The sequence below is a fragment of the Sciurus vulgaris genome (assembly GCF_902686455.1).
Source record: "Sciurus vulgaris genome assembly, chromosome: 9".
Taxonomy (NCBI): domain Eukaryota; kingdom Metazoa; phylum Chordata; class Mammalia; order Rodentia; family Sciuridae; genus Sciurus; species Sciurus vulgaris.
In genome coordinates, this window is record NC_136469.1 from 64,107,993 (window position 1) to 64,126,324 (window position 18,332).

The 18,332-nt window shown below is 37.3% G+C and overlaps 1 protein-coding gene across 1 annotated transcript in view; it reads left to right on the forward strand.

Moving 5' to 3' along the window:
• Positions 1–18,332, forward strand: part of LOC306670170 (netrin receptor UNC5C-like) — a 356,297-nt gene that overhangs the window by 200,917 nt on the left and 137,048 nt on the right.

Here is an 18,332-nt window from a genome sequence, read left to right on the forward strand (position 1 = left end):
AAAAAAAGTTATTATTCTTTGGAAGAGGTTTTGAGTCATTTTGGTTAAGATTTGGTGATCTTATTCCAAGTATTACAAAGTAAAATGTGACAAATACATCTTGACTTGTATCCTGTTGGACTACATGAAATTACAGCATGAGTCACACTTGAGGAGATAAGTAATGTGAATAAATAGACTCAATTAATGTGGATGCCCTAGTAAAGGATGTCTTTCAATTCCACTTGTGTGGTAGTCAAATCTAAAGGGCCTGAGTTCTAGGATGGTGTTTAAGAATAAATTGTAGTTACTGTTATCATTGAAAGTGTTAATCCATATGCAATGTCCCCTTATATTTTTAAAGGAATCTGTAAATGTTGTAAAATCAAAATATCTTGTATCCATAACTTACATGAATGTATCCTGACACCCTAACTCTTACCTGAAGTTGATTGGGGGTGACAGAACAGGACAATGAGAGATCCCAGAGCAGGAGCCACTTTCTGGGTGGGTCTTGATCAGAGGAACCTGGATCCTGGCATGATTAAAACTTCTGAGTTTTCTGTTTCGATATTACCCATAAGGATAAAATATTAAAAGTATAGAAAGGAAAAAGTTGATTTTAATAACTTGTGGGGTTTACACTGGCTATAAAGGAAACTTTCTTAATAGGAGACTTTTTTACTCCACCACGGGTAACTTAGGATAGTTTTAGAATCTCCTAGAATTCTTAAATTGAAAAGATATGTATCTTTCCTCTGTGGTCTAGAGTGTTTTTGCTCTCCAGGGATAATATAACTTTGAATTTCAGATCCCTTCGATTTCTAGGATTGTGTGGTACTAAGACATACACTTCAAGTATTAAGACTTCATTCACCAACATTTCTAAGCTAAATAGTTACCTTTATGATAAAAAATGGAAGCATTTAAATATCATCTTATCCTTCATAGGCATCTCTACACCAAAATGGATTCATGTTTTCAAAATCTTGTGCCTGAAAGTTGGAGTAACCAAAGCAAATACTGATCAGTGCATGAAGGGGATCTACATTCAATATCACTAACAACATAAGTAGTGTATTGATATAATACATTGATGCAATGGGACATAAAGAAAAAATTACCATAAGAGAATTAAGAAAAGGCAACTTATATGGAACATATACTCATATAACATAAGTGGTCTTAGGAAGTCAGGTGGCAACTCTCCATAATTGCTTGTCTCTTTGTGAATCAATATGTTCACTGTATGTAAGCTGCTGCCTGCAGGAATAGCCTACAATAGTATCCAATTGTAGGGTAGCTTACTTCAGGGAATTGTCCCACCTCTTGGTCTAATTACTCAGAAAATAACTCCACCAGATGTCTTCAAATTCTCAAGTGGATTGAGTTTTATTTGTTTCAGCTCATTTATTTGTAAAGATTTTGGATACATAAGCTTTTAATGACAGGAGAAAGATAAGATATCACAAAAACTAAAATGAGGCTCACAACATACTTTATAGGCTTGTCTTTGCCAAATTAATGAAAATGCCCATATAAGAAGATTAAAAGTAAAATAAAACTCTGATATTCAGCACTTCTGCCAACTTTGTGCTCTGTAGGACACACACACACAAACATACAAAGGATTTCTTTCTATAAAACCTTTGTTTCCTATGTTTCTACACTAAAGTAGTTGGTACTACACACATCAATGATTGAAACTACCTTTTAAAGTTACTATAAAATAACTGACATGTTTTTATTCAAATTCAGGGTGGATAGATGAGAAGGGAAGATTTGGGAGCTTTGATACTTGCACAGTTTTCTGAAGATGGCAAGGGTGAAGTCAAATACAACATCGTTTTCTGTTGGGTTTCATTTTCATTTGAAATGCTCTAAGAAAGTCAGCATCCATCCTAAAGTTTATATGCTTGACACGTCCTAGATCTAAAATTAAGGAAAAGACAAAGATGTCTGCAGATGTCTATGTTATTTGGTATTTTTCTAACTTACTAACCAGTTATTAGACAACACGAGTAATTAAGGAGTCTAAAAATTATTTTAAAAGTGGGAAATTATCTTGTGTGACAAGTGGTATGATCCTATATCTAGAAAAGTTGTCCAGTTTCAAGGGAAAACATCAAGAATACAGAAAAGCAGCTGATAGAAAATGTGCATAACCATTCATTTTTCTACATACAGAAAGCCAATTCAAATTAAAATGTAATAAAAAATATCCCTTGGAATATCACTGTAACACAAAATATGTAGGTATAAATGTAAGAAATTTGCTGAATTTTGGAAAGGAAAAAGTTTGGTACCAAACCTAGGAACTCACACAAGCTAAGCAAGTATTCTAATACAGATCTACATCCCTGGGCCTAAAAAGTAAACTTTCTTCTCAAAGACCAAAAAGCAAAAAAAAAAAAATTTTTAATTCATGACTCTGATAAGTACACATGCATTGTACTTGAGTAGAACACATGAATGTTTTAAAAATATCTTCTATTTATAATCTATAAGGTCACCAACACTGTATGAAAGATAATTTACAAAAATAGCTTGGAGAATTCTGAAATAGTAATCAGTGTACCCCAGCTCTTTATAAATATAAATATGAAGAGGTTAAATGAGTTTGATCTTAGCAAAAGACAAAACACATATATTAATTGCTTAAACTCAATTATATAAAATTCTCAAATGCCTTAGACCTTTCAGAATGTGACAAGGATACGTTTGCAACCACCCAGCAAAAGAGTTTATTCAATGCTTAGGTGAGACAACGTAGGAAGTCACAAAGCAGAAAAATAAATAAATAAATCAAGCAAGCAAGCAAGCTTGCATTCTATCTTATTCTTTACAATAAATTCTCAATGTTAGGACTTAAAGTCATCATTGCCATCATCAGCATCAGCATCATCACCATCACTGTCATAACTAGGAGAAATTTTGGCTATTTATTGATTGGTCAGTTGGTTTCAGTGATTGTTTTAATCAATTTTTCATCACTGTGACCAAAATATCTGACAAGAACAACTTAAAGGTGGAAAAGTTTATTTTGGTTCATGGTTTCAGGGATTCAGTCCATGGTTGACCAAATCCATAGTTCTGGGCCCAAGGTGAGGCAGAAAGAACATTGTAGCAGAAGAGCAAGGCAGAGGAAGACAGCTCAGCACATGAGAGCCAGGAAGTAAAAAGAGAGATTTTTTTCCACTTACCAAAGACAAAATATAAACTCCAAACGCACCTGCAATGACCACCTCCTCCATTGACCACTTCCTACCTGACTACAGTTACCACCCAGTTAACTCATATCGGTGGATTAATCCACTGATTAGATCACCCCTCTCATAATCTAATCATTTCACCTCTGGGAATTCTTGCATTATTTCACACATGAGTTTTTGGATGATACCTCATATCTAAATCATAACAGTGGGAGTCCAAATCTTTTTCACTGAGACACAAAATCTAGAAGTCTTTAAGGAAAGCATTACTTAACTTGAATATCTAAAGCAAGAATACTGTAAGCAAAACCAAGGTTCAGGTTTAGAAAACACTGTTATTAATGTCTGAGGATGTATATTAGTCAAAGGGCTAATTTAATTAACATATAACTATTTTTTAAACTATAAGAAAAACACCAGAAACCCAAGGGAAGATTCAGCAGAACTTGAACACCAAGATACGGTAACAGAAACACCAATGCAACTAAGCATATAAAGAGATGCTATCAAGATCAAAACATTTGTTAGCATACAGAGTTGATTAAAGGCATACTTTGTTGATGGGGGAGTAAATTGATAAAATCGTTTCAAAAGCCAATTTAAAGATACCTCTAATATTGAAATACATAGATACCATTTCACTGAGTAATTTCCAGTCTAGGAACCATCTAAAAATAAAATTTCAATTTGTACAAAGACTTGTCCTTGCAAGTTGTCCACTGTACAGGTTGTAGTAGCATATGAGGTACTATTTTTCCCTAGGATGGAATGCTGTGAGGCTTGTTGAAACACTGAAATTTGCCCCACATGTGAAGCTGTGGAAAAATTCTCGGATAAAATTTTGCAGGAAAAGCAAAGCACAGAAGCATTGTATGTGACATGCTCCCATTGTGTAAAGAAAGAAGATGCACATGTATTTATATATGCATTGAAATTTTCTAGAGAAATGTGCAAATAGTTGACAGCTTAGAATCTTGGTGATAAAGAGAGACTTATTGTTTGATTTTGTTTTTCAATCCTGAGAATGTATTATTTTCAGAATAAATAATGAAACCTGAAAAAAAGAGCCCACACCATATTATTGCATCTCTTTGCCTGCTCTCATCAATCTCAAATGTGGACAAATATTGTAGGGAAATTTGTAGGTCTCCAGTATGAAAGTTCTTTGCTTTCCTGTGAAATCAGAAACATTGTGAATAGAATCTAAATAGAATCATTTGTTTTTGTTTTTGTATAAAACCAAATTCACCCACAACTTTGATTCTCAGCTCTCCACTTAGCACAGTCTGTAGTATTATTGGGACCTTGGGGGTTTTAATAGTAAGAAATATTAGAATACATTTAGTCTTGAAATATATTGTAAAACAGAGAAATTTTTCTTGGTATTTAAAAATCAAGATGTTCTCAGATGATAGGACAGATGGAAGATACAAGTTCATTTTTATGGATACCTCTGCCCTTAGAATACCACTTGAAAGCATATTTAGTGTCAATGAGGGACATTGTCATGTGATGAAGAAAAATCACTTACATTCACTAAAATATCTATCAAACATACCTTTACACTGAAAAAAATCACAAAACTGAAAAAGCAAAACCAAAAATGTCTTCTTTAAAAAATTCTTCCTTTCAAATCCTGAAGCCATTAAATAGGCTCTCTGACTCTGAAGTATGAAACAAATAGTTATTTGTACTAAACAAAGTTCTACCATTGATCATAACGAAATGCACTGATTAAAGAGCATTCATTATGGTTACTGTTTGCCTTTCCATCATTTAAACTGCACTTGCATTTCTTGCATATGCATAATATAAGAAATAGTAAGGGGAAAGCAGCATTTATTAGGTGGTATAGAAATGTTCAATAGGCAGAAGCTCTTGATTTTGTAATAGAGTAATACATACCTCTGTGGCCTTCAAAATTCCATACCAATCTTGATCTGCTCAAAATTTTATGGTTATATTTTTAAGAAAAACTCAGGCTCAGCAGCTTGCTTTCTATTTACTTGAAGTCTTTTCAACTCTTGTTTCCATGGCACCTAAGATCCCCCATCTAAAAGCAAATATTTTTTTCCTCTGTGAAGAAGCAAGGGAGTTTGGAAAGCCACAGTTGTTTTGAAATTTTAATAATCCCTGAGAGTTTCTCCTTTCATCTTTAATTATTCTCAAATTAGCAGAAAATGTCAGTAAGACCAACACAACAACGATGAAAAGAGTTCCGAGAGATACACAGAACGCCCTACATGTATGATGTCCTTTAGGCATCACAAAAATCTTATGAGATGATTTTTGGGATTCTCATTAAAAATTGAAAAACTGAGGCTCAACAGGATAAAGAAACTAACTTTCTCCAAATCACATACAAAGGAGGTGACAGTACCAGGATAGGAACCCAAGGTTCCCTGTTTTCCAAAGCCTTTGCTGTTGACCTTGTATCTAGTGTCTCCCTAAATTCTGCCACAATTACTAAACGCAGAACAGTTAATCTAAAAAAAGATAATCATCTTTTTCTCAGGAATAGAAAGTCTGGTTCAAAATGCCAGCTAACTGGATCTTTACTGCTTTTATATCCCTACTTTGCCTTGTGTTAGTTTTCTACACGTAGGCCTTTTTGATTCCTGAATATAACCAGTGCCTAAAATTTGATTCCTTTTCTTCTTGAAAGTCTTTAATATTTTCCCTTTTAGCAAAAGATGGGCCTTAGCAGGAAAAAAAAAAAAAAAAAGTTGATGATGAAGAGAAACTAATTGGGCATAAATTTAAGTGAATGACTTCTACTCAAAACCTCACCCTGGAGCCTTCGCAGATACATTGTCCCTCAAATCCTCAATTTTTGCAGGTGTGGAACAATTAAATTCATTCTCATTCTGTATTCCTACCTCGTCTTTCCATTCCAATACCAAAAAGTAGACACTTCACCTTAATCCTTCACTCAGCCAACCAGTGATTATCATATGCTGCCAATACCTTCTCAACCCTTTGTTTTTTATTCTTACATCTATTCCCTCAGTTTAGGTCTTTACTAGACTAAGGAGCCCCATATGCATTGTTGGTCTTGGCCTTTCTCTCGGTTTTCCATTCTCTGGGTATTTATAGTCCTTAAGCACAGGTCCAAGTGGTTGTCATTCTACTTCTTAAAATTCTAAGATGATCACCCCTTGTCCCTGGAATAAAGAACCTTCTTTCTACAAGACTTTAAAGTCTTCAGTATAATTAGTTCCTCATCAAACTTTCTAGATTGTTCTCATAGTTTCTCTACCATGTGCTATATATAATAGATCAAATGGATTTTTCCTCTTATCTGTGTTCAATGAATTATTGATTTCTTTTAAGTTCTTATTAGATGTTACTTTGGAAAACAAGCAAACAAAAACTTTCTGGTCAAATAATTTATAAAACACTCCAATAATTATATTTCCCTTTTGGAGTAAAGTATGAAGATGACTTAGTCCATTTAGACTGGCTTTAGCAAAATATATTAGACTGCATAGCTTATAACAGCAGAAATCTATTTCTCATAGATCAAGGTGCCACAACATTAGGTGTCTGGTGAGGGCCTGCTCCTCTGGCAGTGGCCTTCTCACTGTGTCCTTGTAGAATAGAAAGGGAAAGAGGTTGTCTCTTGCCTCATTTATAAAGGAACTAATACCGTTCATGAGGGCCACCGCCACAACCTAATTACTTAAAGGCCCCATCTCCTAATACCCTCACCTAGACAGTAAGAGCTTTAACTGGGTTTACAATGATTATATTACAAGAAGAGTAAGGATTGGTATCATACATATCCTGAATGTGGAAAACAATTCTTCCTATAGAAGATTAAACTATTCATGAAATACTCCAAATGAACACATCTTTGGTACTTCTCACTAAATTTCAGTCACTCCAATTTAGAAAGTAAGGATTTCAACATGTCAATTTGAGGGGTCATAGATATACAGGCCATAGCACATGTGTACTAGCATGCGGAAGTCTTAGGAAAGTTCTGCTATAGAACAGTCATTTTACTATTAAGTAACTGAACTCTTTTTCACAGAACCTCCACTAAAATATGACACTGTCACACCAGGAGATGATTTAGAAATGATGTTCATACATTTTCAAGGGAAATACGGGAGGATTTGTATGTTTTATTAATCAATGCATATACTCTTATCTTTACACTTTTGTGTCTAAGAAGCATAGAAATTTTAACTTATGAGAATTATGACAATCATTTCAGTTAAACTAAATGAATTGCTGGCATGCTTTTCAGTAAATTGAGTGTAACCACGTTTTCATTATCTTGACTTTATGAACCTAATTATGTCATAAAGTTGTTTACAAAAAAAGTCTGGTCACATGCTATCATCTTATTAATCTTTAATACTTAAAAGAGACAATTATCATATCTCCTTTCCAAATTTATCTCTCCTCTTCAGTTTAAACACTGTAAATTGAAAAGTAAGAACCAGAAGATCAGCAGTAATGTCTGTCTCTTTTTCCCATTCCAGTTCCATGCTTAACTTGGTGTTGCATGCAGTAGGTGTTCAATAAAGACATATTGAATAAATTATTCTTCATGCCATACTTTCCTCCATCCTGCCTCTGTTAAAGTCCTACTCATTTTTTTTTATAGTAAACAAATGGGATACATGTTGTTTCTCTGTTTGTACATGGCGTAAAGGCATACCATTTGTGTAATCATAAATTTACATACAGTAATGTTGTTGGATTCATTCTGTTATTTTTTCCCTTCCCCCCACCCCTCCCACCCCTCTTTACCCTCTATACAGTACTTCCTTCCTCCATACTTGCCCTCCTCCCTAACCCTAACTCTAACCCTAACACTAACCCTTCCCTCCTCCCCATTATGTGTCATCCTCCACTTATTAGTGATATCATTCGTCCTTTGGCTTTTTGAGATTGGCTTCTCTCACTTAGCATGATATTCTCCAATTTCATCCATTTGCCTGCAAATGCCATAATTTTATCATTCTTTATGGCTGAGTAATATTCCATTGTATATATATACCACAGTTTCTTTATCCACTCATCAATTGAAGGGCATCTAGGTTGGTTCCACAGTCTGGCTATTGTGAATTGAGCAGCTATGAACATTGATGTGGCTGTATCTCTGTAGTATGCTGGTTTTAAGTCCTTTGGGTATAGGCCAAGGAGTGGGATAGCTGGGTCAAATGGAGGATCCATTCCAAGTTTTCTAAGGAATCTCCACACTGCTTTCCAGAGTGGCTGCACTAATTTGCAGCCCCACCAGCAATGTATGAGTGTACCTTTCTCCCCACATCCTCGCCAACACCTGTTGTTGCTCGTATTCTTGATAATCGCCATTCTAATTGGGGTGAGATGGAATCTTAGGGTGGTTTTGATTTGCATTTCTCTTATTACTAGAGATGTTGAGCATTTTTCCATATGTTTGTTGATTGCTTGTAGATCTTCTTCTGTGAAGTGTCTGTTCATTTCCTTAGCCCATTTGTTGACTGGATTATTTGAATTCTTGGAGTAGAGTTTTTTGAGTTCTTTATAGATTCTGGAGATTAGTGCTCTATCTGAAGTATGATTGGCAAAGATATTCTCCCACTCTGTAGGCTCTTTCTTCGCATTGCTGATACTTTCCTTTGCTGAGAGAAAGCTTTTTAGTTTGAATCTGTCCCAGTGGTTGATTCTAGCTTTTATTTCTTGTGCTATGGGAGTCCTGTTAAGGAAGTCTGATCCTAGACCAACAAGGTGAAGATTTGGACCTACTTTTTCTTCTATAATCTCCAGGGTCTCTGGTCTGATTCCGAGGTCCTTAATCCATTTTGAGTTTAGTTTCGTGCATGGTGAGAGATATGGGTTTAGTTTCATTCTGTTGCATATGGATTTCCAATTCTCCCAGCACCATTTGTTGAAGAGGCTATCTTTTCTCCATTGCATATTTTTGGCACCTTTGTCTAGTATGAGAAAATTGTATTTATTTGGGTTTGTGTCCGTGTCCTCTATTCTGTACCATTGATCTACCTTTCTATTTTGGTACCAATACCATGCCGTTTTTGTTACTATTGCTTTGTAGTAGAGTTGAAGATCTGGTATTGCAATACCCCCTGTTTCACTCTTCCTGCTAAGGATTGCTTTAGCTATTCTGGGTTTCTTATTCTTCCAGATGAATTTCATAATTGCTTGCTCTATTTCTGTAAGGTACATCATTAGGATTTTAATTGGAATTGCATTGAATTTGTATAGCACTTTAGGTAGTATGGCCATTTTGACAATATTAATTCTTCCTATCCAAGAACATGGAAGATCTTTCCATCTTCTAAGGTGTTCTTTAATTTCTTTCTTTAGTGTTGTATAGTTCTCATTGTAGAGGTCTTTCACCTCTTTTGTGAGATTGATTCCCAAGTATTTTATTTTTTTTTTGATGCTATTGTGAATGGGGTAGTTTTCCTAATTTCTCTTTCTGAAGATTCATCACTTATGTATAAAAATGCGTTGGATTTATGGGCATTGATCTTGTAACCTGCTACTTTACTGAATTCACTTATGAGTTCTAAGAGTTTTCTGGTGGAATTTCCAGGTTCCTCTAAATATATAATCATGTCATCAGCGAACAGGGATAGTTTGAGTTCTTCTTTTCCAATTCGTATCCCTTTAATTTCTTTGGTTTGTCTAATTGCTCTGGCCAGAGTCTCATGAACGATGTTGAATAGAAGTGGTGAAAGAGGGCATCCCTGCCTTGTTCCAGTTTTTAGGGGGAATGCTTTCAGTTTTTCACCATTTAGAATGATATTAGCCATGGGCTTAGCATAAATGGCCTTTACAATGTTAAGGCATGTTCCCACTATCCCTATTTTTCTAGTGTTTTGAGCATGAAGGGGTGCTGTATTTTATCAAATGGTTTTTCTGCATCTATTGAAATAATCATGTGATTCTTGACTTTAAGTCTATTAATATGGTGAATTACGTTTATTGATTTCCTGATGTTGAACCAACCTTGCATCCCTGGGATGAAACCCACTTGATCATGGTGCACTATCTTTTTAATATGTTTTTGTATGCGATCTGCTAAAATTTTGTTGAGAATTTTTGCGTCGATGTTCATTAATGATATTGGTCTGAAATTTTCTTTCCTTGATGAGTCTCTGTCTGGTTTAGGTATCAGTGTGATATTGGCTTCATAGAATGAGTTTGGGAGGGTTCCCTCCTCTTCTATTTTATGGAATACTTTGAGAAGTATTGGAATGAGCTCTTCTTTAAAGGTTTTGTAGAACTCGGCTGAGAACCCATCTGGTCCCGGACTTTTCTTTGTTGGTAGGCTTTTGATGACTTCTTCTATTTCAGTACTTGAAATTGGTCTATTTAAATTGTTTATGTCCTCCTCATTCAGTTTAGGCAATTCATATGTCTCTAGAAACCTGCTGATGTCTTCGAAATTTTCTATTTTGTTGGAGTATAGATTTTCAAAATAGCTTCTAATTATGTTTTGTATTTCAATCCTGTCTGTTGTGATATTTCCTTGTTCATTCCGAATTTTAGTGATTTGGGTTTTCTCTCGTCTTCTCTTTGTTAGTGTGGCTAAAGGTTTATCAATTTTGTTTATTTTTTCAAAGAACCAACTATTTATTTTGTCAATTTTTTGTATTGTTTCTTTTGTTTCAATTTCATTGATTTCAGCTCTGAGTATAACTATTTTCTGTCTTCTACTACTTTTGGTGCTGGTCTGTTCTTCTTTTTCTAGGGCTTTGAGCTGTAGTGTTAGGTTGTTTATTTGTTGAGTTTTACTTCTTTTATTAAATGCGCTCCATGAAATAAATTTCCCTCTAAGTACTGCTTTCATAGTGTCCCAGAGATTTTGATATGATGTTTCTTTGTTCTCATTTACCTCTAAGATATTTTAATTTCCTTCCTAATATCTTCTGTTATCCATTCATCATATAATAGCATATTGTTTAATCTCCAGATGTTGGAATAGTTTCTGTGTTTTACTCTTTCATTTATTTCTAACTTCAATCCATTATGATCTGATAGAATACATGGTAGTGTCTCTATCTTCTTGTATTTGCTAACATTAGCTTTGTGGCGTAATAGATGGTCTATTTTAGAGAAGGATCCATGTGCTGCTGAGAAGAAAGTGTATTCGCTCTTGGTTGGATGGTATATTCTATAAATGTCCGTTAAGTCTAAATTATTGATTGTGTTATTGAGATCTATGGTTTCTTTGTTCAATTTTTGTCTGGAAGATCTGTCCAGTGGTGAGAGAGGCGTGTTAAAATCACCTAGTATTATTGTGTTGTGGTCTATTTGGTTTCTGAAATTGAGAAGGATTTGTTTGACATACATAGATGAGCCACTGTTTGGGGCATAGATGTTTATGATTGTGATATCTTGCTGATTTATGCTTCCCTTAAGCAGTATGAAATGACCTTCTTTATCCCTTCTGACTAACTTTGGCTTGAAGTCCACATTATCGGAAATGAGGATGGATACTCCAGCTTTTTTGCTGAGTCCATGTGCATGGTATGTTTTTCCCCATCCTTTCGCCTTTAGTCTATGGGTATCTTTTTCTATGAGGTGAGTCTCTTGCACGCAACATATTGTTGGATCTTTCTTTTTAATCCAGTCTGCCAGTCTATGTCTTTTGATTGATGAATTCAGGCCATTAACATTCAGGGTTATTATAGAGAAATGATTTGGTTTCCCGGTCATTTGGTTCATTTTTAAAATTTTGTTTATTTATTTGTTTGACACAACTTGTTTCCTCCTTTATTTGACAATTCCTTTAGGATAATTCCTCCCTTTGCTGATTTGCTTCTTTGTTTTTCATCTCTTCCTCATGGAATATTTTGTTGAGAATGTTCTGTAATGCTGGCTTTCTTTTTGTAAATTCTTTTAGCTTTTGTTTATCATGGAAGGATTTTATTTCATCGTCAAATTTGAAGGTAAGTTTTGCTGGGTATAAGATTCTTGGTTGGCATCCATTTTCTTTCAGGGCTTGAAAAATGTTGTTCCAGGCCCTTCTAGCTTTTAGGGTCTGGATTAAAAAATCTGCTGATATGCGTATTGGTTTCCCCCTGAATGTAATTTGGTTCTTTTCTCTCACAGCCTTTAAAATTCTGTCTTTATTTTGTATGTTAGGTATTTTCATTATAATGTGCCTTGGTGTGGGTCTGTTGTAATTTTGTGTATTTGGAGTCCTATAAGCCTCTTGAACTTGGTTTTCCATTTCATTCTTCAGATTTGGGAAATTTTCTGATATTATTTCATTGAATAAATTGTTCATTCCTTTGGCTTCTTTCTCTAGGCCTTCCTCAATCCCAATAATTCTTAAATTTGGCCTTTTCATGATATCCCATAGTTCTTGTAGATTCTGTTCATGATTTCTTACCATCTTCTCTGTTTGTTCAACTTTGTTTTCAAGGTTAAATATTTTGTCTTCAATATCTGAGGTTCTGTCTTCCAGGTGTTCTATCCTATTGGATATGCTTTCTATGGAGTTCTTAATTTGGTTTATTGTTTCCTTCATGTCAAGGATTTCTGTTTGTTTTTTTTCAATATCTCTAACTCTTTATTGAAATGCTCTTTTGCTTCCTGTATTTGCTCTTTTAACTGTCGATTGGTGCGATCATTCAATGCTTGCATTTGCTCTTTCATCTCATCTTTGCTTCTCTGATCATTTTAATTATGTACATTCTGAACTCCTTTTCTGTCATTTCTTCTGCCATGCTGTCATTGGGTTTTATTGATGTAACATCTAGATTTGTTTGCAGCATTTTCTTTCCTTGTTTTCTCATATTGTTCAGGTATCAGTGGACCGCTGAGATATTGCAGATTTCCTCTATTGACTTACGATGTCCCTGAAGATTTCTATATATATCCCCCCTTAGCTTTCAGTAGCCTGAAGTCTTGGAGGAAGTTGATAATGCAGTGCTCCACAAGGAAGCTGCCTCTCTAGGAGTGGTGGCCTTCAGGTGGGGTATAATCCCTGCTAGTGGGCAGAGGTGCCTCCACTTGTTAACCAATGGTCATCCAAAGGGGACCTAGGCTGCGGGTTGAGGCAAGGCCTGTTTGGGCCTGAGTCTCTGGTTTTACCGTCCTTGTGGGGAAACCTCACCCAGCAGGGAAGACTCACCCGGTGGGGAGGTCTCGCTGGTCAGTTCCCTCCTAGAGGTTCCCCTCAATTTACAGCTACCGCCTGGGCTGGGCTGCCTTCCTCTGCAAAGTTCCCAGGGGCCCGGCCGTACCTCCTGGGCCTGGGAGCCTCACCCTTCGCAGATGAATCTCCTTAGGCTGTCCCTCCTCAGAGAATCTGCCCATAGACCTGGAACCTTCGCTCCGCCCTAAGCCTGTCTCTGTGCGGCTCTTCCACCCAGAAGCCTCCTAGATCCTGGGACCCTGCTCTGCACCTAATCGCCTGGCTGGGCGGCCCCTCCTCTGAGCAGCCACCTGGGGCCCCGAACAATCGCTCTGAGTCCCAGAGACCCGCCACAGGCCTCTTCCTCCAAACAGCCGCCCAGTATTCCGGTGCGGTCACTAGGAGTCCAAGAAACTCACTTCGTGCCTCCTCCTCCCACCAACCACCCGTAGCCCTGGGCTATCAATCACTCCGAGTGGAAGTGACCCTCCCCGTTCCTCCTCCTTCTCCAGATAACCCCCCGGGTGTTCAGGAGCTGTCGCTCTGAGTGGCTCTGAATCCACGTGACCCGCTGCATGGGTCCTCTGGGCAACCGCCCGGAGCTCTGGTGCGGCCACTCAAGACCAAGCGACCCACCACGCTTCTCTTCCAGGCAGCCCCCCTGTGTTCAGGAGCTGTCACTTTAAGTCCAAACAACTCACCACTCGCCTTCTCCTCTGAGCAGCCGCCTGGAGCGCTAATGCAGTCACTGCAAGTCCAAAGGACCCACCGCGCTCCTTCTCCTCCTCCTCCTCCTACTCCTGTGGGCAGGCCCCGGGGTTCAGAAGTGGTCTGAGTCCAAACAGCTCGCCACGCAGCCCCTCCTCTGGCAACCGCCTGCAGCTCTGGTGTAGTCACCCGAATCCAAGCGGCCGCGCTCCTCTTCCTCCTCCTCGTCCTCAGGGCAGGCCCCGGGGTTCAGAAGCGTCGTTCTGAGTCCAAACAGCTCGCCGCACGGCTTCTCCTCTGGCAACCACCTGCAGCTCTGGTGCAGTCACTCCAAATCCAAGTGGCCACGTTCCTCCTCCTCCTCCTCAGGGCAGGCCCCGGTGTCCTGAGTCCACACAGCTCTCCTCGCCACTCTTCCCCTGGGCAGCCGCCGTAGCCCCAGTGGTGGCTCCGAGTCCCAGCGCTGTGCCTAGCGGCCTCCTTTACTGCGCTCCCAGTTGTCCGAGTTCACTGCTCCAGCTGGGGGAGGGGCATCTCGCCGGCAGCTCTACTTCACAAGTTCCCTGCGTTCCAGGACCACCGTCCCATCTGGGACGCCTTCCCAATGGGTGAGAGTCACCCGGCTGCTTTGAGTTGGTCCCAAGTGTCTCAATATCTCCTCTTTTGAATCCTGAGTCCTGGAGCAACATGAAATGCAGCCACCCTCTAGGCCGCCATCTTGAAACCCCCCCTACTCATTCGTAAAGAAGTATCTTAAATGCAATGTCATAGAGGAATCTTTCTATAAATTATTATTATTTCTCTTACTTGAACTCCCATTTTCATTACATTCAAATATATTTAATCATATGTATATTTTATGTTATTCATCTGAAAGTCTCAACATTCAATAATTCTAGGTGCGCAACCATAATTTATTCTAAATTTATATTTGTCATGTCATTTATGAAAGTTACAGCCATCTATACACAAATCTATTCATAAAAATGTACATACTCCACACATTATATATAATCTCTGTATCTTCAGCAAGATTAAAATGACATGGTATGGCTCATACTGTGTAAAGCATTGTCTTATTTGAAATTTATAACACAAGGCACTAAGCACAGGGAATGATCAATGAACGTTTGTTTTGTGAGATTACAGCTACTCATCCTACTAAATTTGAGTAACTGAAATTTAGTGAGATGTACCAATGATGTGTTTATTTGGAATATTTCATGAATAGGTAATTTGAGAAATACATAAAGATAGCTTAATCTTCTGTAAGAAGAGTTATTTTCCACATTCAGTATACATATCATACCATTCATTTTTCTCCATGTAATATAATCATCTTAAACTCAGCTCTCTTTAGCAGAGTGAACATGTTCCAAAGGAAGTTACGTGGGTTTTGTTTAAATTTGAGTAAATGATGCATAAAATGTAGGAACTGTGTTTGAACTTCATTCCATATTTTTTTATTTAAGTCAGTAGGCGTATCGACTTTGTAAAAATGGAGGTTTATATCTGTAATATAGTTGTCTGCCAATGAAGATAAATGGTTCTGGAATATAAATCAATTATTTATTTGATTTCCTTCTCAGAGGTACTCATTTCAATACCAGAAACTAACAATTTTTCTCTTCGATATAAGGTTGGTCTCAGGGCTGAGTAAATAAAAATAGAAAATTGGTAAGGATCCATGCAGTACACAAAGGCTTTTCCACTGAGTCAATCTGATAACTTCACAAGAGAGCAGCTGCCAGATAGGTCATCACAACAGAGCGTCAGTTATCCTGAACCACACACTCTTATTCTTCATTGCATAGTGTTCACAGTGGACTCATCCTCATTTCACAGTGATGCTATCTTGAAACCCATGGGCTGACATGGCTGCCATGACCTCAGCTGCAATTAGGAATCACAGTGGGGGCAGAGTTCTAGAACTTGAACTTACAGTGCTTTTACCTCTGTCCTAACAGGAAGATGGGTCTCTGCTAGTTGAGGATTTGGGTTCATTTATTGTGTACAAACCTGATTTTTAAAATTTCCATTTATCTCCTAACTTACAAACAGAAGTGAGTTCTTGAACTGTTTTAGGCTACACACTTGAGTTTCTTTGGTTTCCAATCTACTATGTTGTGAATATTTGTTTTTGCCATAAGGTCATTTTTGGTATTCCCAATATTTGTAAATATCAATATTATAGTCCTAGCATGTATGTCTAAATAACCAAATTACATTGTATTTGCAGAACACTGTAATTTTAATTTAATTATATCTCCTGGGAATTTTGTTGTTGTTATTATTGTTACCAGGGATTGAATTCAGGAGTGCTTAACTACTGAGTCACATCCCCAACCCCTTTTCATTTTAAGACAGGATCTAAGTCTCTTAGGGCCTTGCTAAGTTGCTGAGGCTGGCTTTGAACTTGTGATCCTCCTGCCTCAGCCTCCTGAGCCACTGGGATTTTAGGTAGGAACCACCATAGCCAGCTTCATGAGGAATATTTTTTATGTTTAAATTGCATGTGGTATAGAAAATTTTAATAGCATGTACTTATTGAACAGATATGGCCTAGAACATGAATGCAAAGTAAAGACAAGAAAATATTACACTGTTCAGTGCTATTTTAGCAACCATGTTTTATTTGGGGCAATAGAAATTGTCTAAAATTACATATAGCTAGAGTTTTAGCATAATGTACACAAAAGAACACTCCCCTTTCAATTAACACTTAGGGAAAGGTTATTTGTAATGTATTACTTCTCCTTTTGCCACAACTAAGATGAAAGCATTGATTAATACAATTTAGTCAAGAATATGCATATGAGTAAATATGTAAGAGTGTGTGTGTGTGTGTGTGTGTGTGTGTGTGTGTGTCCCCAAATTCAGAAAAAGAGAAAATCAAGCCCTACCACCTCAGGCCAATACAGAGACTACAATAAGAAGCAGGTGTCCAAGGACATTCTTCATCTAGATTACTTGCTGCCCAAACAGGGCATTTCAGAGCAACACTAGTGATTGTGTTGCTATGGCAATTATGTTGTGTGCCCAGCAACCGTGCATATGCTGTGGCTTAGAGTTTTAAAGTGCCCACTTCAAAGTGAGAATAGCACAATTGTTAAAAGCCATGGTGTATTTTTTAAATCTAACCTTTGGAAAAATATGAGAAGGATTTAAGAAGGATATGTTTTACTTTATTTTCATAGGGGAAAGAAAACATTTAACAGAGTTTTGAATTATATGTGAAATAGATTGAGTGTCATGTCTAAAGAAGTTGTTTTGTGAAACAGCTTCCACTTAAATGGCAGGTCAGCTTCCTAAAGAGCATAGTTTTTGTCCTCAACTTATTCTTTTTAGGTGTCTGAAACTATTGTGTTATGCATAAACAAACTTGGTAGATAATGATGAGATAATGACTGTTTTCTGGCTCTGAACAAAATACCTAAAAAGAACAACAAAATTTATTTAGGGTTCATGATTTCAGAGGTCTCAGTCCATAGATGGTGGACTTCGTTGCTCTGGGTCCAAGATGAGGCAGCACATCGTAGTGGAAGATCCCTGAGGAACGAAGATGCTCAGCTCATGGTGGGGTCAGAAACAGAGAAAGAGGAGAAGGGGATGCAGGAATAACAACCTATTCAGGCACATTCTGAGAAATTCACCTCCCGTGTCATGTCACACCTGCCTACAGTTACCACTCAGTTAGTCCATTCAAACAAGGATGGACTGATTAGGTTATAGCTCTCATAATCATTTTCCTCTGAATATTCCTGCATTAACAGGAGGCTTTGGGTAACACCTCATATCCAAAGCGCAACATAGACTGTTGTTCTTTTTATTCTGTGATGACACAAATTCTTATCTATTCAGTTCAATTTTCTGTATCACTAAATCCTAATACCCATTTTTCTATCAATAATTTGCTCAAAATCCTGATACTATTTTCTCTCTCCTCACTGCAAGATATTTTCACATCTTTAAAGACACAATAAAGTATTGTTTGAGTTTTAAAACCCTACAATCCATGAATTATATAATGTTAAAACTTGAGGGGAGAGAACTTGACTAGTCCGTATTCTTTCATCTTCTTTTCAACATACCATCAATCCTGAGTCATCCCTTAGCCAGTGATTCTCAGAGCCCTCTGGGGATGCCTGTTGAAATATTCACTCTTGCCAGACTCTCTGAGAAGCACATTTGGAGACTCAAAACTAACATGTATTACGTGAGCACTGCAATTTGCCAAATATCAGGGTATTTGGCAAAAAAATATAAGCACAGCACATAGGAAGTATAACACCTAGCAATGAAAAACAGTTCAGAGTAGAGAA